This window comes from Quercus lobata, chromosome 1 (genome assembly GCF_001633185.2).
Source record: "Quercus lobata isolate SW786 chromosome 1, ValleyOak3.0 Primary Assembly, whole genome shotgun sequence".
Classification (NCBI taxonomy): Eukaryota; Viridiplantae; Streptophyta; class Magnoliopsida; order Fagales; family Fagaceae; genus Quercus; species Quercus lobata.
Window position 1 is genome coordinate 48206872 of NC_044904.1, and position 22912 is coordinate 48229783.

The window sequence follows — 22912 nt, forward strand, 5'->3', positions numbered from 1 at the left end:
TTTTGGATGCCTAACACCTTTCCAAAATCGTACCTAAATTCTGATCCCATACTCTGGTAGTAAGTTTAGTCCTTCCATGTAAGGGTGTTATATTCATGGTTCCTAAACCATAAAACTAGGTGACGACACATTGTTTCTCCACCTCGGTCCACTCAGCTGAGGCAAACTCTCCAAAAGGCTAAATGCACGTTGCGCTCACAGTGGCGACTTTGTTGGGGATAGAGAGTTTGATTCGAATGTGTCCTATTTCTTAATCTTAATAAAGGCTTGTTCAATACTTGTTTGCACACACATACTTCACTTGGTTCTTTTGTCCCTTTACCTTGATTGGTGATGAGTGGGAAGATGAGTACGCTCCATTCAGGCCAAAGTCTTTCGAAGTTCATCCCACCAACTTACAATGTGTGCCATTGCCTATGATGGGCTTTAAGTACGTTAACGGTTTGCCACCAATCCATAAAGATCCACTTAGGCCCTCGGTTAGAAACATGGCACACCTAATTGTGAGTGGCCTACTTATCTATCATTTTAGCTTTAAGGAGCCTACCGACACTTAGAAAGATCCTAGATCCCATCAAAATGAGGGTACCCTTTATGTCTCTTGTTTGTTCAACCATATATCTTGTATTCACCTAATTCTAAAGGACAAATAAAGATAAAAAGGTGTAAAAATTGAAGGATGGCCCAAAAGTTATGGCATACCCTGAGATGTTTAGGATAAAAGAAAATAAGTTCTCACATATAAGAGAGGCTTATCCCAAAGTCCAAAGGTATATCTTAACTTGAAATGTTCATAAAACCATAGACTAATTGCTATCATAAGCCCAAATCAAAAGGCCTTTTGAAAAAGAGAACCTTGGGTTTAAAGTAATAAGTATGCTATGGATTTAGCATCCAATATCCTACAAGTCAACATGAAATTCCCTAAATCTTGGGCCTCTTTGTTGCATGCCTAGACCTAAAATGATGAGAAATTCATAGGTTTTGAGAGGAAGGTTACAATGTATCCTAGCTAGAAGGCTGCTTTAAAAAGAAAATGATGGTAATAAAATGAAAGAGAAGGGTCCAAAGGTGATGAATACATTTTAGGCCCATATTTAAGACGAAGGACTAAAACCTAATGAAATAAGGGGCAAGGTTCATGAAAGGAAAAGGGGGTGATTTTGTAATTGGGCCTTCATTAAAATGGACCTAAAGACTTTATATGAACATCTAAAGTTAAAAAGGACATTTTAATTGGGATATGGACTAAATAAAGATGAGACTTCTTTTCAGGCATCGCTGTACCACCAAGATCAAGTAAACACGTCCCTGCTCATATTTGGGTCCAAGAGAAGCACAGAAGGCGCTTGGTCAAGAGGACACACATTAAGAGGAAGTATTTCACAAAGAGGAATCATCTCAAGTTACAATGGGCACTCCAATAGACGATGAGACCACACGAAGGATATTTAAGGCAATGGAAGAGCAAAGAGATGTTCTCATAAAGATGGGAGTCACCTCACCAAACTAGAAGAAGCCAAGCTGAAGAAGGCCGCACATGTAGGGATTCTCGATGATGAAGAATGGGAAGGTTAGGATGAAAAAGATAAGGCTGATTACGAAAGGTACAAACAATTTGAGAAGCTCACTGTAGAGACCATGGCTATGAAAGATAAGATGGAGAAGATGCAACTAGCTTTTTGTAAGGCCCAAGGGATGGATGATTTCCTTTATAGCATGGGAAGCATAAGTTCAAAGGCCCTTATCTCATTACCTCCAAAATTCATGATTTCTGATGCAGAAAAGTTTGATGGAACTAGAGATCCAAAGCAACATGTTAGGAGATATCTAAGCAATGCTAAAATGAAAGGGTTAGATGAGAAGCAAACTTTGCATGCATTTCCTCTCTCACTTACGGGAGGTGCGTCAAAATGGTACTATAGCTCAGATCCGAGCAAGACTAAAGTGGAATGAACTAGTAGAGTTGTTTGTGTATCAATTCATCTTCAATACTGTGATTGATGTGACTTTAAGAGACTTAGAGACTGCTAAACAAGGGGTGAGGGAGACATTTTCCGAATATTTGACTAGGTGGAAGGGAAAGGCGTCAAGGATGGTCAATAGGCCGAATAAGAAAAACCAAATCAACATGATTATCAAGAATTTTGTTTCGGCATATAATAGTAGCCTCTTGTCATAGCCTATTAGTTCTTTTGGAGAATTGTGTGATTATGGAACTAGAATTGAAGATGCCATCAATAATGGACAATTGGAGAAAGGTGAGAGCAAACCTCCAATCAAGAAGACGTATGAGGGAAGAGTAACTACTTCTAAAATGCCCAATCCCATAAATGTAAGTGCCATTATACCCCAACAAACCTTAGCCTACCCAAGCTTTACAAAGAAAGCCCGCCAAGAATTTTCCGACCTAGGAATGACCCTCGTCCAAGTATACGAAAATTTGTGCTCCAAAGGATTCATCAAACCTCTAGATCCCAAACCTACGCCTAATCCCCTACCTCCCACTTGGAACCTCAATGAATATTGCCACTTCCACCAAAAATCCGGCCATAAAACCGACAATTGTTTCCACCTCAAACACAAAATACAAGACCTCATAAACAAGGAAACTCTCCTAAATCCCAACATTATCACCAAGCCTAGCATTAGGAAGAACCCCTTGCCCGATTACCACCGAGCTCCTCCTTCATATCAGAATTATGTGCAATTAGATGAGATCGAATGGGGTTGTTCGAAGTTGATAAAGACCGTAGAAGTTAATGTGATAGAAGTTCAAGGGATATAGAATGATGAGGATGAGATTTTGAAAAATGCGATGGCTGTGTAGGGGATACTCCCTAAAGGGATAACCAAGTTAAAGAAAAGGGTTGTGGAAGACAATATGGCAAACATTACTCAAAGTGGAAAGCACTACAAGCCATCCTTTTTAGAAAATGATCACCCTGGTAGGGACATAGGAGAAGCGTCTAAGCCCACGAAGCTTAGAGGAAAAGAGGAAGAGGAAAAAGATAGATTTTTGAGTCAATTAAAGAAGACTCAAGCCCATGTGTCTATATAGGGTTTGCTAATGGCTTCTCACAAACATCGTAGTGCTTTCTTGGATGCCTTATGGGAGTTGAAGCCCCATTTCATCTTCTCCTTGCCTTTTCCGACGAAGAACTTCCTCCCAAAGTAGCCATTCACACTAGGTCGCTGTTGCATTGGAGACAATTATGGAATTCCATGTGATGGACATCACCCCTAACTACAACCTTCTCTTGAGAAGGGCGTGGCTTTATCCCATTGGAGCTATTCCTTCTTCTCTACACCAAAAGATGAAAATTCCATGGAAGGGGGGTATTACTATGGTAATTAATGACGGTAAGATCTTAGCTCCCGTCTGTGGACTCGAAGAATGAGGAAGTGAGCTTCAAATGAGTGGCTTTAAGTTTGTAAACATGACTGACAATGAAAGGTATACTACGGACTTGCTTCCATATTGTAGCCATAAGGTAATTGCAATGATGAAGAACATGGGGTATATGCCTAGTATGGGTCTTGGAAAAGAAGGAAAATAGGTGGCTAAATTCCCTAATTTTAAGACTCAACTGACCAGGGAAGGTTTGGGATTCTTTAAAGGCTGCGACAGAATAAAAAAGAACCTTGGTACCCTTAATGGAAACTTTGTGAAGGAAGGAGGAGACTTTTCTTTTTGTGACTTTCCTGAACTTTAGGTAGGTAAGGACAGAAAAGTGTATCCGGGTTGGGAGATGTTCTTTAACGAGAAGCTTACTTTCAAGGAAAAACCTACTATGGTGATCTAGGAAGCTCAAGGGGAAGTCGACTAGGTGGACTACATGGATGCTGAAGCAGTGGAGATTATGCTAAAGATGGAAGGGGATGTATTTGCCATCACCAATGAAGAGCTAAATGATCCTTCCACCATCATTGTGCTTGCTGAGGGGCACCTCAATAATTAGACTTGGGTTGGGTTTTTTAAGTATGAGGGAAAGAAATTTTGTAATGCAAATTCCAATGTACTTTTCAACATTTTCAATAAGATGAATTCTGATTTGACTTATTTTGATGTGTCCTATAATATTAAAATTTTGCACTTAAATAATTCTAATGAATTTGAACATGAAATTAATAAATAATTGGAAAAGAAAATTGAACTTATGGAACCAACTTTTGAAACTTTGAATTTGGGCAATGATGAGAATCCACGCTTAATTAAAATTGGCTCAACTCTAAATAAGAAAGAAAGAAAAGATCTTAAAAAGCTTCTCACAGAATTTCAATAAGTATTTGCATGGCCCTATGAAGATATGCCTGGCATCAATCCTGAAATACCTTAAAACCACATTAATACTCATGCTCACATGGTACCCGTTAAGCAAAAGTTGAGGCATATAAAAACCGAATAGCTTCTAAAGATCAAAGAAGAGGTCACTAAACAGTTGAAAGTAGGGTTCATCAAACTCTTACACCAAGCTGAATGGATAACCAATATTGTGCCCATACCAAAGAAGGATGGAAAAGTAAGGATGTGCATGGATTTCAGGGATTTGAATAAAGCTTGCCTTAAGGATGATTTCCCTCTTCCCCACATAGACTTCCTAGTGGATATTATGGCCGGTAGTGCCTTGATGTCTTTCATGAATGGTTTCTTAGGATATAACCAAATTAAGATGGCTTCTAAGGATATGACTAAGACCACTTTAACCACAGAATGAGAAATCTATTGCTACATGGTAATGCCATTTGGGCTCAAGAATGCGAGAGCGACTTACTAAAGGATGGCCACAACTTTGTTACATGACATGATGCACAATGAGGTTAAGGTGTACATGGATGACATGGTTGTGAAATCCAAGGATAGAGAGGGTCACATCATTAACTTGAGAAAGTTCTTCGAGAGGATTAAGGAGTATAGATTGAGGTTGAATCCCCAAAAGTGTGCCTTTGGAGTAATAGCTGAGAAATTGCTAGGCATTTTGGTAAGTGATAGAGGGATAAAAGTTGACCCATCCAAGATCAAAGCCATATTGGAGATGCCTCCACCCAAGAGTGAGAAAGAAATAAGGGGATTCCTAGGTCAACTACAGTATATCAGCCGATTCATTGCCAAAATCACTTCCACTTGTAAGCCCATTTTCAAGTTTTTAAGAAAAAACGAACCCCATGCATGGAACGATAAATGTCAAAAAGCCTTTGAACTTATCAAAGAATACCTCCTCCATCCACCCATCCTAGTACCTCTAAGGCAAGGAAAGCCATTACTCCTATACCTCTCGATCATAGGAGATGTGGTCGGAAGCATGCTTGCACAAGAAGACAATGATAAAAACGAGAGAGCAATGTACTATTTGAGCAAAAGATTCCATGATTATGAGACTAGATACACGCCCATAGAAAAGTCATGTTTTGCACTTGTGTGGGCTGTGTAGAAGTTAAGACACATCATTCTACCATTCCAAATATGGATAGTAGCTAGAATAAACCCATTGAAGCACCTATTTGAAAAACCCGCCTTGAACGGGAAATTGTAGAGATGGTTGATCCTATTAGCAAAATTTGATTTGAAGTATATGGCAATAAAAACTATCAAAGGAAGCACAGTGTCAGATTTTTGTGTCGAGAACCCCATAGAAGGAGATGACGGAAAAGAAGATTTCCCAAATAAGGATATTTTGGATATTGAACTAGGGAATGGAAAATGTACTATTGATCACCCCCGATGGATCCCATGTGCCTTTGGCTGTTAGATTGAACTTTGAGGCAACTAATAACATGATAGAATATGAAGCTTGTATCGTCAGAATGGAAGCTTTCCAAGAATTGGGGGTAAATGAAGTAGAGGTATTTGGAGATTTAACCTTAGTCATATAGCCTAAGCACAGAAATTGTGGAAAGTAAGGGAAGAACATTTAAAGCCCTATTAGCAATATTTAGAGGATTTAACAAAAACCTTTAATAAGGTCTGTATGTTTTTAGACCCCTTAAACACAAACAGATTAACCTAGTTTTTTAGCCAAGTGATTAACTTAGGTAAATTATGCAGATCTAGGTTAACATAGATAAATCATATCATTGAAACAGTGCATAAAATAAATAACACAACAATATGATAACTCAGGAAAACCAAACCGGTAAAAAATCTTGTGAGGATTTAACTTAATTATCTTCAAGGTAAAATAGATCCACTATGAAAGAATTGAAGTTTACACAATAGCGACTTAGACCACTAACATCTTATTGCTACATCGAGTAGGAAACTTACTATCACGATCACGTGACAGCTTCAAGTCCACAGACTACTTCTTTCTTGAATTCACAGCAACCACAAGAACTCTCACTTGTGTTTTCTTTAAACTCTTTATGCAGCAACTGAAATGATCACCAAGCTCTCGACATCAATCTTGAGATTGGAAATCCTAAGTATGTATGAAGGCAAACACCTCTAGATCTCATAAGAGATTCATACACATAGCATAAACAACAACATTAAAACGTGGCTAGGGTTTTTCCTTTATACTTAAGGGAAAACATAAAATCCTACACAACAAACAGGCTTAGGCTGAGTTGAAAAATTCTGCAGAAAAAAAATCTGCATGAGTTTCGATCGATCGAGTCTAATTCTCGATCAATCAAGCCAAGCAGATTTACACAATAAATCCTGCAGTACACTCGATTCCAACTTTACACATAAACATACTTTGAGCAAGTCTAAAACAAGACTAAATGTTTTGATCATGATTTGCCAACATTACAAAATGAAGTTCTAATACATTTAAACCTAAAATCTTAGAACCCAACAAACTCCCCCTTTGGCGATTTGTGACAAAACACAAAATAAACAAAATGCTCAAAGTTTACCAAAACAGCCTACTACAATAACATTGCCCAACAAAAACAAATTCAACCTAACTAATATCTATCAATTGCAAGTGTAGACAGCAGCATGACTGAATCAACCTGTGTATTCCTGTAATACTTAACAAACACATAAATGCATGTGTGGAAAATACAAGTAAAACAAACTAAATTCTTGATTTCACATAATCATAAACTACAAGACATATATCTTGAATAACCTCATAAATATAAATCAATAATCAATGTAGCACAGTGTGAAACAAGAAACAGAAATAAACACAAGATGTCTCCCCCTATCATATACAACTCATCAAAAATAAAGACATCAAAATAAATACATCATAAGCCAAATCATAAACTACAAGACATATATCTTGAATAACCTCATAAATATAAATCAATAATCAATATAGCACAGTGTGAAACAAGAAACAGAAATAAACACAAGATGTCTCCCCCTATCATATACAACTCATCAAAAATAAAGATATCAAAATAAATACATCATGAGCCAAAACAAATAAGTACAAAGTGAAGCACCTAGATACAATCTAAAGCTCTAAAGCTCAAAAAATCTCAAAAATCTCCATCCATATGTACTCCCCTTTTTTGTGACGAATTGCCAAAAGGCAATCAAGACTCATCATCAAAAGAAGGTGGAGGAGGTGACCGTCTAATGCTCGCCAAATCTGCTCTCAAGGCCTGAAGCTAGGTAAGCACGTCCACCAAAAGCTGACGATGAGCTGCCTGAACAGTCATGACAGTGTCTAACATACGACGAATGCTAGAAACATCTGAAGCAGAAGGTGGAGGATTAGCAGCAACAGTCGGATCAATGAACACATCAGCAGTCGGATCACCTGAAGAAGAAGGAGAAGGAGGAGGAGGAGGTGCACCAGAGGAAGACTCTACTCTAGGGCGTTTAGAGCTAGTTTGCATCTGAGCAGCCCTCTGCCTAAGGAATGTGGCACCTATAAGAGCTATGATATGAACAGGCTCAAACGCTAGAAACTCCTCTAGTCCTAGATGTAACAAAATCCTATGAATAAAAATAAGAAAGAAAAGAGAATGAGTAGAAGAATTACTCCTACGAACCTCAACCAAAGAACGAATGAAAAGATGAGGAAAACTCATAGGAGCGTCTGTGGCAAGAGCATACAAAAATGCACATCTCTTGATAGGAATAGTATGCAAATGAAAGATAGGCTAGATAGAATGGCAAGAAATTCGAAAAAAGAGATAATCAATCTCGATCAACTCGTGAGAGGTGATCCAAGGATCAGAATCCCACTGGATAGAAGTCCTAGTAAGATATGACATAATGTCATCAAGGGGAGGAGACTGATTGTAATGATAAACAGGATGCTGGACCTTAGGCACCCCAAGAGTAGAGGCCACTGCCGTAGGAGTAATGGTGTACTCTTCACCCCGTATCCAACTCTTCATAAACTGAATGTTGGAATCATTGGAGTGGACAGAGAGGTTTGAGTAGAACTCTTTGATCAAGGTAGCCGGAGGAGGATGATCAACATCCAACAAAGGCAACCAGCCCCTACGCTCAAAGTTTCTCCTAATCTCCGGGTCAAGTTCATCTAAAACTACTTTCCTCTCAGCCCACACATTCCTAAGAATGTTCAACTTCTCATAAGTTTTCTAGTTTTTCTCACTAAGGAACCTCTCACTATCAAAAGATGAAGCAGAAGAAGAAGAGGATGTCTTCCTAACCATGACGCTAAAGAGCAGAAATGACATACAGAAAAGAGACAAAAGACAAAAACACAAGAAAAAATAAAACCAAGGGTAGACTGCATCAGACATAGTTAGAGCAAAAACAATAGAAAATAACAATCTATATGATGCATGAACAGAATTAACACATGATGCATGCTCTAATGCTTTGAGAATAGTTCAATTACACTTTGAAAACACAAAATTGGCTTAAACATAGAGTTTATACCAAAAACCCCAAATTTTGAAAATCCACTTTCAAAAATCCTAATAAATTGACCAATTGATCATTATACAAGTTAGATAACAGAATATAATGACCAAATCAATCAATCAAACAAGCCAATTTCATCAATTAATACTCAATTGAACAAAAGCCCCAATTCGAGTAGTTTCAAGCCTTAGAAAATCCAATTTTTCCCAATTCATCAAATTGATCAAATTAAACCTTAAAGAACATATTACTATCATCCAACAACAAAAACCCATTAATCAATTTTGAAAGAAAATAGCTAGAACATCAAAAACCCCAAATTTTATGAAGTTCGAAAATTCTCCCTTAAATGCATGAAAAATGAAAAGAAACTGAAAAAGGAAGGGTATAATAGTCTTAGCTATAGAAGAAGAAGGGGTTCCTTGGCATTATGACATCATGAAATTCTTGGAATTGAGAGTGTACATTGACGGTGCCAATAAGGGCGAACGTCGTTTGATAAGGATGATGGCTATGAAATATATCCTATGTGGAGAATGGCTTTATAAGAGGTCTTATGATGGCATACATCTCCGCTATTTGAAGAAAGAGGAAGTCGAAAGGGTTATGGAAGAAGTTCATCAAGGGAATTGTGGTCCTCACATGAATGGGAGAATGTTAGCCAAAAAGATCTTAAGGATGGGGTACTATTGGAATACGATGGAGACTGATTGTGTAGACTTTGTAAAGAGTTACATATCTGCCAAATACATGCAAACTTGAATCATGTACCACCTAGTGAGCTGTATAGCATGACCTTTCCTTGGCCTTTCTTAGTCTGGGGTATAGATGTGATTGAAAGGAAAGCCCTAAAGGCTTCGAACGGACACAAGTACATCCTAGTGACGATTGACTACTTCACCAAATGGGTAGAAGCAGCCTCCTACTCTGTATTGAAAGGCAATCATGTGGCTTGGTTTGTAGAGAATAACATCATTTGCCGGTACTGGGTACCACAAGAGATCATCGCAAATAATGGCTCCCACTTTGAAAGAGAGGTTCGAAGGATCATGGAGTTGTACAACATTGAGCATCACAAGTCTTCACCATACTGACCACAAACTAATGAGGCTATAGAAGCAGCCAATTAGAACATCCTAGCCAAGATGGTAGTAACATACAAGGATTGAGTCGAGAAACTTCCATTTGCCCTATGGGGCTACAGAACTTCTATTTGTGCATTGACTGTGGCAACCACTTACTCTTTGGTTTATGGATGCAAGGCATTCCTTCCCATTGAGGTAGAGATACAATATTTGAGAGTGCTAGTGGATACCAAGGTCTTAGAGGAAGATTGGATGAAAGGAAAATATGAACAATTGACTTTGATAGATGAGAACAGAGTTATGGCACAATACCATGCACAGGGTACCAAAAGAGGATTACTAGAGCATTCAACAAAAAAAAATGAAACCTAGAAACCTTAAAGAAGGGGACTTGGTCCTAAAAGTGCTTAAAGATGAAACTTTTGATCCAAGAGGAAAGATGAAGCCAAGATGATCTGAGCCTTTTATTATCAAGAAAATTATGTCAGGAGGTGCTATAAGAATTACAAATTTGGATGGAGAAGAGATGCTTGCCTAATCAACATGGATAGGCTCTGAAAATATAACATTTAAAAGAAAAAAAAGAGAGCCTATTAGGTTGAAAACCAGAAAGGGCTGCCTAGGCAAAAATTAAGGCAAAAGAACCTCGCTAGATTGAAAACCCGAAAGGGTAGTCTAGGCAAAAGATAGGGGAAAAGACCATGGGTATGGCGAAAATTCCTATAAGGACATCATGGGCAAAAATTACATGGCATGAAAAAAAGAAAAGAAAAAAGAAAAAAATAATGACAATAAGCAAAGATAATAAATGGATGATTCTCTTATTGCTGAAATTAAAAGACAATAAATCATTTCCATAGGGGATTTGGAACCTCCCAATCCTTTATTAAATTTGAAAGAAAAGACATGAGAATCATACAGTATAGAAAAGTTAAATTTATGGCATATCAAGGTAGTCAGTCAGCCTTCTTTCTTTTGTTAGACCTCTTTTAAGCTTTTTCATCCATGTGAACCCACTTCATGTCAGCCTCTAGCCAAGCTTTGTGGCCTTAAGTGGGATGAAGAAATTGAGGGAAACAAATGTCTTTAGCCACCATCCTCTTCAACCAAGTCTCATAGATCCTACCTAAGACCCTCTCGTTGAAGATAGATATATGAAAGACACCATCATTACTAGGGATCCTTTGGTGATCTCCAAATTTCCTTGCAATACGGTCTGAGGAATAATAAGAGCAACAATGAAGCCCAACCAAAGGAACACAGTTGTCTTTGAAGACGTGGTTGACCATGCCTAAAATGCGCCACCATTCCACTATCCATTGAATATTTGTGACATTAATGCACTTCATTAACTCAGTGAACTCATCAAAACTCATCTCAGCACGTTTGGGCCTACGGTCACGGTAGTGCTTAGGGAGATATTGACTAGGAGGAACAGTGGGGGATGAAGGAACCGAAGCCTCTTATATAGCCATATCTGAAAGAGGAAAATGAAAAAAAGAGAAAACAAAAGGAAAGCATGAGTGGAAAAAGGAGAGATAAAATGAAACAATGACAAAGATGATATAAAGAGCCTTGATGAGTTGAAAACCGAAAGGCAACCTATGCAAAAATTAAAGGAATCCCTCTAGGTTGAGAATCTAGGCAAAAATTAGGGATTATACCTAAAGAAGGAAAGGGCTCCCCGCAAAGAAGTTTGCTTCCTCCCTATAAATAGCGTCCAAGCCATTAAGAGTTTTAGCCAAGATCATACCTACAGGGCTTCCTTTGCCTAGATTGTTGACCACCAAGCACATCCTTTGATCTACTCGATATATTTCATGCACCAAGAAATACCTCGTAAGGAGGCATAAACAGAAGGCGTTGAGATAGTGAGAGCGTCTCCTACCAATCATTGAAACAGCCAACTGAGAGAAGTATGTAAAGGCCATGTGAATGTTCAAATGGTCAAGCGTATGCCATTGCCGCGCCACAGTTAGAGAAATCCATAAAAGGTCATGATCTAAGTTAGCGAAGTCCTCACCAGTGGTGGGGAGGATAAGAGTGCTAACTTTGGGTTTGCTCATGATTGCACTAAATTCTTCAAGAATGGGGCATATCTCCACACCGTTGAAGTGAAAGACATGCTGAGTAGGAATCCAAAAGTTGGCAGCAACACGAAGGAGAGGTTCATCCACCTTGATTTGGTGATATGGAAAGATGCAAGAGTGACCAAAAGGAATAAGAGCCTCTTTGAAACTAGGGCCAAGCTTCTTGATCCATGTCCAGACTTCTAAAGGAGAAAATTTTGCCATTGGAAAGCCTTAAAGAGTGTTTTCTAAGCTTAAAATACATTTGGTGAGGGTTTGGAGGCCTCCAACGGCTATTTTATACTTGAATAGGGCAACTAGGATTTTTTTGACCCGTGGCACACATACGTAGAGTCAAAGTTGCATATGCATGGTCAAGACCTGCACATGTAGGCGCACTTAAGCATACTCATGAAGGAAGGCAAAGTCGAGTTCCTTTTTCTACTTGGAGTGCGATTCCTCCACCAAGACCCCCATGATTCCTATAGCCTAAAGGACTACTCAAGGCACACTCAAGCTCATAATTTCAAGCATCAAAGATCAAGAAAAGCAAAGTTGCATAGAATTGTGCAATTATCCCCATAAGTTGTAAATGAAGTACATTTTATAAGTAAAGCATAAATGCAAAAAGTGTTCTTAAATACAACCTAATGTCTCAAATAAAAGATAAAGTGCAGAAATACATGCTAATAAAAAAAAGAAAAAAAGAAAAAAAGAAGAGAAGTAAAAAAGAAATATGCTATGTGTCTATGTTTGTCTGCAGGATCACTGAAAGTGCTTCTTCCTTAGCTGGTAGCTTGTAGTCACCTCCCAATCGTCACCACCATCATCATCATCATCACCCGGGTAGGCAAATCCTCTAGGATCATAGATCTACCTAGAATACTCGATCATCTCTAGCTTGAGGTTCCTCGCGTGCCAAACTAACTCTTCATGCTCTTGTATAGTGGGCTAAATTTTGAAAGAAAAAGGTGTTAGAACAAGTATTAGGATCCAAGAATGGAAAGGAAGGAGACAAGAATAAAAGAGAGCTCACCGCTCGTGTACCCTTGAGAAAAAAGTAACCCATGACATTTGTGTTGCAGCCTATTGCACACTCACGAGCAAACCCGTTAAGACCATAGACATAGACCGACCACAGTAAGCGAGGAGGGTCAATGGGAGCAGCCTGACATGAGTATCCCATGTGAACATCATTAAGCAAAGCAATGCAAAGGAAAAAGGGAAATGAATAAGAAGGGAGAACACATACTGTAGGAGTGACGGAAGGCATGAGGTGAGTGTCATTGAACTCCTCATAATCCAGTTCATCTGAAACTTGTTGGGTGTAGGGAATGCCACTCTTCCACAACTGATACTTAGCATTCGTCATGGAAAGCGGGGCAAGCATAAACACCGGAGGGTCCATCAGAACCTATAGGGCATCCCCATACACCAACTAGCAGCGTACCCTTTTCACCAGGTAGAGCACCCTCAAGCTAGCACCCTCGAAGGGCTGAATAATCCCAGAAATGACAATGGTAGCTTCCTTTAAGTTTGGGTCCGCAATAGCAGGGGCACCTGCCTAAGGACTCCAAATGACCTATAACGACACATAGGGTTAGAGAAGAAAGACCCTAAGAGACTTGTAGGAGAAATAATGAGAGGCATTAAATTCCTAACTCACCTCATTAGAAGATAGTCCCTCGAAATGAGCCCTAACCAAAGAGAAAATCTTCAGATCTACATCCGCACCATGAGCAATAAGATCGTACTGAACGGCTCAACACTAAAAAAAATAATAAGGTGACAGTTTGCAAGGTGAATGAGTACAATTTGCAAGATGAATGGATACAATTTGCAAGATGATAGTTTGCAAGATGAAGACATAGGAGCTACAAAAGAAGGGAAAAGAAAACTAACCTCAAGGAGCTTCCAAGGCCCCACAAGCTGGCAGAGAGTCCCCTAGTTGAGCATGTCCAAGGAAGAGTACAAGTAGGCAAGATACGCTTGCCCCCAGTTGGCCTCCCAAGCCTCCCCAAAGTCGTGGAAGAGGGCTAGGCACCTTAAAGACATTGTCTACCCTCCGTTAGTGAGAAGATATGTCCCTATAAGGTACAACTAGAAGGGCCTAGCCATCTTGGCACCGTTTTTAGGAGTCTCCTATGAAAGGACCCGGTAGTCCAACTTAATGTCAAAGTAGTAGATGGTATTCGATGAGTACCACCTCCCGAACAACTCTATGCCCAGTTGCACACCCGACTCTCCCTTAAAATTGATGAGTGCCCCATCACACCTATGGCTGGTCATGCAGTAGAAATCATGGGGAGTCACGGTCATCTATCTCCCTATCAACAATGTGGAAGGTATGGGTAGTGTCCCATTACCTCTCAACCAAGGACCGCACCAGAATGGCACTGGCAGATTTCTCTGGTAGTAAATGGATGATTAGCCTGAAGCCTGCTGCACGAATGTGGGCCCTTGTTTTTACAGTACGGACATTATTCTATGATGCCATATGGTTATTGCTTCCCCTGCCTAAAAATAGGGGCAAAGTCTAAAAAAGGATGAAGAAAGGGTGTCAAATTTGCATTTGGATAAGAAACAGATGAAACAAGAGTTAAAATTGGGTTCTTGACTGGTGACATGCGCATGCAGGCCCATGTCTGCGTACGTAGGCACTAAGCACATGTACGCAGGTTGGAAATAGCGTACGTATGAACTCAAGAACGGATATATGTACGCATGAATAGGTCTGGGTACGCATAAAGCCTGGCTGCGCATGTATGAATGCAAGCTGCGTACGCAGACTTGAGTTTGTGTACACATGAACACAGATAGTGAGTCGTTTTTTGACATTTTCAAACATACTTCTATCAAAACTCATTCTAAACATGTTCCTACCCCTCCTAAGGTATCAGGTTTTCATCTAAACTCATCCCATAGCAAACCCAAGCATTTACTTGTCCAAAAACAAATTAAAACGGAAGATTAAAGAAAAACTTGAAAATGAGAAAATTTGAAAAACTTACCAATTCAATCCTCGAGCCATCTGAAAGATGATCTTTTGGCTGTATGTCAATGGAGGGGATTTATTCAGCCTCACTGCTCCATTCCAACACGTGAGATTGAAGGCATCGTTAGAGAACACGTAGGAGGTTTTCTTCGACTTAGGTGCCATGGAGAAAATGAGAGAGCTTGGAGAAGAAGAGAGTTTCAAATGAGAATATTTAAGAAGGATTAGATTATGAGACGAAGTGAGAGAGAAGTAAGGAGTTTTGTAGAGAGAAAAGATGGAAGTTAGAGAGTTGGAGAGAATGTGAAGAGATGAGGGAGATGAAGAGAATGAAAAGGAAAAAAAAAATGGTTGGAAACTGTTGGGAAAAATTTGAAGGGGCAGGAATGTACTGATGGCTAAACTACATGTAATTTAGACCCATACTAAGCCACATGTAGTTTAGTAAAAAAAAAAAAAAAAAATCTCAAATATCCATAGTGGATTCTTGGAAGGTAGAAAATGAAAAAGAAAATTTAAGAATGCACCAAGATGACAGAAATACCCTCAATTGGGTAAAAGACACAAAGACCCTCGAGCGTCCCTAATGGATTGAAAGCATCAAAAACATCCCTCTATGTATCAAAAGTCACCAAGGAAACTCCCTTGTAAGTTTAGATCATCAACCCAACCCCTAGTGAAGTATAGTATCATGGAAGGACTCCCCTATGGGTCTAAGGCATAAAGGCTACCCCTGGTGAGTTGTGAAGAAATTTCCCCATGGAGCTGATAAGACCCCCTCGTGGGTAGAATCGACACAAGTTCCCTAATGAGCCATAAAGAAAAAGAAGAATTTTCCCTAGTGGACCCCCACATAACTAAAGACTTCCTCGTAGGTCACAATCACCAACACACTTCTTAGCAAGTTGGCATCCTCGGTAAACTACATACCAAAAAGGCTCCCTCGAGAGTCACCAAAATTTCTCAGAAGATCATACTCCCCAATTCGTCTTTCATCATTCCCAGTGGATCTTTCACCTAAGACCCCCTCGAGGGTCGGAACACTAAGGCCACTTGTGCATATATCCTATGGGAATTGAATATGCAGGCACCAGCCACATACTAATCAAGCAAGTCAGAATACAAAATTTGTGCACATATTGTCGATGCCTTGTGGTGGTTTGACCACCCATCGTGGCAACGCTCGCACGTGCCTAGACCATGCAGGCTCGGGAGCTCAGGTGTTATAAAAAAGGGTAAACATCTAGTGCATGACTGGAAAATGAGTCAATTTTAATTAAGGTACCAAAGGTAAGTGAGGTCACCATCATTGGGTTTTTTCTAAGGTGTGATTGTTCACCTAACTCTATTTGATTTTATTACCAATCCTAGGCTAAGAAAAAGGTCGTTTTTCCTAGTCTAATATGGATAGATAAAAAATCTTGATTCTTGAGTCCAGAAGTCTGGTTACGTGTAGGGAAGGTGTTAGGCACCCTATAATGCCTGTCCGTAAACAGTTCTTTTGTTTTGATAAAATTTTAATTTGAGGACATTGGCAATTGAAAACAAGCTATTAGTATTAGTTTTCGAGGCTTTAAACAAATTGGGCTTTAGGGTTTGGTTTCGAAAAGGGTGTGGTCTCGATTGATGCTTCCTTAGTGTGTTTGGAATTGGTGCCAAATTTCCATGATGAAAATTTGGTAACATTTTGCCTTATTTTTGTGGCAGAAATCCTGCAACGCTTCACCTTAGGTGCATCATAGCACATTAAACACTATCCTTACCAAGCCTTCGCTGTAAGAATATGACAATGGGGATGCCCTATTTTCACGGCAAATCTGGTAGAGTTTTGCATTTGGTCCGCTATGGCGCACTGGCAGGGTTTCATGCTTGTGTATACATGCTCATGCTAGGATGAGCCGAAGCCCTTCAAAGCATCAAGCATATTGATTCATGTCGCATACACAGGGAAATCAATGTCACTTAGTGGCATGGATCGGGCTATTCACACCGCGATGATTATGCACACAATTGACATGAATATGCACCTGTAGCAAATGCCTTAAGCATATACCCATGCCATGAGGTTAATAGCTCACATGACTAGAGAGGGTCGCTCACATAGCCATGAAAGTCCATCATACAAAGTGCATGATCACCCATACACATGTAGGCATACATCATGCATAATGCTATCACACAAAGTAGGAAAGTAAAGCAAACATTACAAACATTTTGAGAGTATGACCCAGCAAGATACAGAAAATGTAAAACAAACGTTGCCATACCTAAGGAACGTGGCCCAAGCAAGGAGCAAGAAAAGTAAAGGGTACATGGAGGAGAAACCCTAATACAATATTCTAGGGAAAAGGCTAGAAGAGAGGGAAAGAGAAAACCGCTTAAGGAGGCTAAGCTTCCCAATATACTGAACATTGCCCTTTTGTGGGCTTGCATCTTCTTGCTTGCACCCTTTCCCTTGCTGCTTGCCTTTTAGGAGGTTGCACGCTTGCTCCAAGTGTCCATATTCCAAGCATGTACATGCAATGACAAAGGAAGCAAATGAGTAGACAAGCAAAGAAACAACTAGAAGGAAAGCATGCTAAAAGACAAACTATCAAAAAGAGCCAAACAGGGACAAACAAACATGTTATCAAACAAAAGAGGGTGTCCTAGGAGGACAAATGTAGGTTTGGATTAGGTGTCCATAGTTCCATGAGATTGGAGTATAGATGACACACAGACTCATGCATGAACATGTAGGCAAGTGTGCAGAAATGCAAAGAAACAAGGAAAGTCAAACGGGTGGCATAAAGTAAGCAAGGCTAGCATAACATCATCGAACAAAGTGCAGAAAGGTGTGTACCGAGCACACGAATATCATAGAGATGTGTCTCACAAGTGGTCACATCCAAACAAGCCACAAGAGGGACGGATGCAACCACACAAGCAAGTGACCCCAAAGACTGACATGCACAAGCTCGAGGAGGGCACAAAGCATGACAAAGCCTAGATCTAGACAAGCAAATATGGAGATAAATCATAGAAGCAAGCAATCACATGCATGCATAAAAGAAATGATCTAAACTCTTTCATATAGGCCTAAGCGTATGGATGTAGGCCTAGACCACAATATCTAGATCTACACCCTACCTAAAGGGTCAAAACACAAGAAAAAAGGGGTAACAAGAGACAAAAAGACTATAGAAGCACATGGCATAGCTACCAACATGTAGATCTAGACGCATAAACATGGCATAGAGCACGCAAAGATATAAATCTAAGCATAAACATGGCAAGGAGCACATAAAGACATAGATCTAGGCATAAACAAGGCAAAAATCATGGAAACAAATAGATCTAAGCAAAAACATGGTAAAAAGCACCCAGACATCTAGATTTAAGCATAAACAAGGTCTTTAGACATATCATAGCTTAAGAAAACTAGGCCAACATAATCAAAGCAATAAAACATGCTAGAAAGCAAAGAGACATGCTAGGAAGTAAGATAAAGCAAGAGATATACTATAGAAAGCAATAAAACATATTACTAAGCAAGATAAAGCAAAGGGTGTAAATAGTAGCTAAAAAGCTACATCTACGCCTCAAAACCTCAAATCCAAGGTCCTAAGACCAGGGAGGAGAAAAAGAGTGCAAGAACATTACCTCTTGATTGTTGAGAGAAGACAGAAATCAAAAGTTTTTTTATGTATTTAAGAGAGGATTTAAAGAGGAAAAGAGAAAGAATCTGCCCAGAAAAGTGCTTCAAAATGCCCAAAATCCATCTCTTTTGAAATTTGGGGGATTGGGGGTTAAATAGATGTTTGGCATGCTTCCAGAGGCTTGGCGCACCTTTAAGGTGCATTGGGTCAGGCTGGCAGCCCTTTAGTGGCAGTCGGGTCAAAACTACTAAAGTTAGCAGTTTTGTCATTTTCTTATAGCTTTTCGATTATGATTTTGACTGCATATTTGAAAGTATTCCTAAACTCTGATTGAGCTGATCTTGGTTTCTCTAGAAATATCTAGATGTCTAGTTTTCATCCCATTAAAAAAAATTGAAAATCCAACGGTTGGATCAACAGTTATGGCCTCAGGAAGTAAGCTAACGCTCCCAACAAAATTTTCAAGATATCTCAACTGTTTTAACTCCGATTTCGACCCGTGAATGGTCATTGGAAAGGGAATTCAATAATCTTTGCAATGACGCTGGTGTCAACCCAGTTTGACAGTTGGATCAAAATTAGGGGTTTTGGTGCCTCTAAGAGTTAACCTTGTGTCAAACTTGGTTGAAGTTGACAAAAATCTCCGAATAGCTCAGGTTTAATATAGAAACATGAAAAATGCTGTTTTGGAATGATTTTGACTTTCAGTCAACCTAGGGTTGACTAGGGGCATTTTGGTTATTTTGACAAAAAATGGCACTTTAGGTGCTTCGATGCCAAAACGGGTTGTATCATATCAATCTAGATGTTTCCGTGGCACCATAGTGAAAAGTTAATATTTTTTGGGAGTTTCTGGGTATTCACATGCAAATGAAAGGCGGACAAAACACGATATCTACACATATCCTCTGGGAATTAAACATGCAGGCATATCATGCAAAACTTGTACATATATCCCGAGGGAATTGAATATGTAGGCACAATAGAAGAGGTAGAGATAGAGATAGAGACCAAGGTCACCCAGAAGTAAGAGCCTCACTAGAGGTAGAGATAGAGATAGAGAAGACAAGTTTTATCCAGATGTGCAAGCCATCTAGAGAAGTTTGATGCAAAAGCCCGAGACAGACACCATAAATATATATCCTTTTAAGCTCGTAAGAGCACCTTGTTTGTTTGGTTGATGGTTGCGGCCGTTGGCCTTGTTTGTTTTTGTTGTTAAGTGACTCTAGGATAGTGAGTCACTTGTCTTTTGCTTGCAATTAGCAAAACAGGTTAATATAAAAAACTCATTTTTCTCTCTTCTCCCATCTCTTTCTTTCCTCTCTTCTCTGTCTCTATCTTTCCAGCAACCACCACATCAGAAAGAGGAGCTCAGCCACCCACCACCCCACCACCATACACACCCTAGCAATCACCAAAAAAAAAAAAAAAAAAAAAATCAATAACCCCTCCAACACCATACACACACCACCACCACCTCCAACACATAAAAACCCACAAATCCACCACCACTAAACCCATAAATCCACCATGAACCACCACCAACAACCAAAGCAACCCCAAAACCCATTAAACCCACACCACCATCAACAAAACCAAACCAACACCATCAACCCACTACCATCAATCACCAAAACCATCTCAAAAATAGGGAAAAAAACCCACCGATGAACAAATCCACCATCACCATCGATCTACATGGACTCAGACCCAATCCATGGACCAAATCCACGGACCCAAGACACGAACCCAAACCATAGTACCTCAACGGACCCACCATGCTAAACCATCGCTGATCTACATATAGCAAGGTTTGAGAGAGCTGGTTTGAGAGAGGGAGAAAGGTTGAAAGTTATGAAAGTTCAAATCGTGTAAAACACCCTTGAACGTTGAAAGTTCAAATCGTGTAAAACACCCTTGAACGTTTAGACCCCCAATTTACAAATTAACCAATTCAAGCTTTATGTCAAACAACTAGTGTGCGGAAAATGAACAAAAGTTATAAAACAGAATTGGAAAACTATCTAAGCCAAATTAAAATCACAACCCACAGCAGATAATAAAAGGTAAAGATAAAAGGGAAGGAAGATACAAACACAAGGACAACACGCGATGTGTTATCGAAGAGGAAACCGAAACCCTCGGCGTAAAACCTCTCCACCACCCTCCAAGCGGTAAACAATCCACTAGAAAATGTAGTTGAGATATATGGATAGCAATAGACCCTCCAAGCCTAATCTACCCAGTGCACCTAAGTCCTCCAAGTTTCTTGCTCCAACGAGGTTGCGCCGAACCTTTTTCTTTTCTAGCTTCCCAGATTCCGCTACTTGACCATAGTATCAACCAATGTCGATTGGTTCCTTCCTAACTACTTCCCAGAACACTAAACAGCCCTCTCACAGTAATGAATATGGTGAGAACAAGGTTTTGGTAAAATGCCTCTCAAGGATTTGACAATGGAGAGGAAGAGAGTTGAGGAATTTGAAGAGATTCTTATGTAAAGATTGTAGATGAATCAATCTTATTTTACTCTAGGGTTTCTCTCTCAAAATTCTCTCTGGAAGCTCTCTTTCGATTGTGGGTATAAGAGGTATATTTATACTAGGGTGAGAGAGGAATGTGAAACGTCAGATTTTTCAAAACAGGGCTGGCTCGCGGCTTGGTCTCGCGACTTGACTGAGTCGCAAGACCCAGTCGCGAGATAACCGAATGGCCAGTTGTCATATTTTGTCCTGTAGTGCTCCAGCTAGCATGACAGTTCAACTTCTGGCATGCTTGGCACGTGTGCTGCATCTAGCGGCTTGCAGCCGCGAGTCTCTGTTTTCTTGCATACTCTTAAGCATTCAACACTCTATCTTACTCACTACCCTTACAACAAACCCACCTAAATACAGGGTTACTAAATGCTGAAATACAAACAAATTTGGCATGAAATAAAGCCAACAAAACAGTTGATTAAATTCAACCTTACAAGTTAAGACTAGTGGCTAAAGAGAAAGAGAGAGATGATAGAGACTGAGGAAATAGAATAAGGTTTATTTATTTATTTGGAGAGAGGGAGCGAGAATAAAATATTAATTTTTGTTTTGCATCCTCAGCTATAGTGGGTTCTATATTTAAGAACCCACTGTTCACAGTTGGTAAATTTTTTTAGAAATGCACATTGGGATGGAGCTGGCATTTGGCTTGTTGGTGGGTAAAATAGCAATTTGGGGGGTTTTTACACCCTCCAATGCTAATGCTCTCACAAAGTTTTGAGCCACACATAATATGATGATACAGTATATCATCCTTTTTTGTCCACTTTTGCTAGGTACAAATTGATGCTTTTAATACTTTTTTTTTAATATAAAAAATGGTTATTATTATTATTGAGTAAATATTTGGGCTTGAGATTGATATATAAGACATAGCTAAAATATGGATTTATAGTTTTTATTGGACTATTTTAATTAATTTTTCTATTTTGTAATAATTTAATATATTTGTTTATATTTTAAATAATTATGACGTTATTATGGTTTGACCTCAGTCAAACTTTAAAAACATTTAACCTCTTTCTTTTACGGTTTATTGAATAGTCTGGGTTTGAAAACCATGATCTTATATTCACTAATTTGTTCACAAGTACAATAATATATTTGAGCTCAACTTGTATAATATTGAAGGTTAAATAAGATTTAAGTTTGATTGCAAAGTATATTGTTATATAGATAAATTGTAAAATACACTCTTAAAATTTGAGGTTATTTGGATTTTATAATATGAAATTTGAGAAATTAAATTTTATACCCTAAAATTTGGTTTCATTAACAAAATCCTACACTTCATTAAATTTGGTCGTAAAGTGACATGTTGGCCTGCTAAGAGGCTGTTTGGACAAGAAAATTTCATCACTCAATTTCCGTCATTCAATTTCCATCATTCATCACTCATCACTCATAACTCATCACTCATCACTCATTACTCAATTTTTCACATCCGTTTGGCATCATCACCCAATTTCCATCACTCAATATTTTTCACACTGTTTGCGGGCCCCATACCTGTCACAATGCAGCTTTTTGTTTTTTTTTTTCAGTACCCAGATCACCGAACCAATGAAAGAAGGAAGAAAAAAAAAGTTTAGATCACCTGAACCCAGTGAAAGAAGAAAGGAAAAAAAAAAAAAAAAAGAAACCCAGATCACCAAACCTAATGAAAGAAGAAGAAGAAAAAAAAAGGGAAGAACAGGGAAGACCAAACCTAGGAGAAGGGGAAAAAAAAAAGGAAGAACAGGGGAGACTGAACCCAGGAGAAGAAAGGAAAAAAAAAAAAAAAGA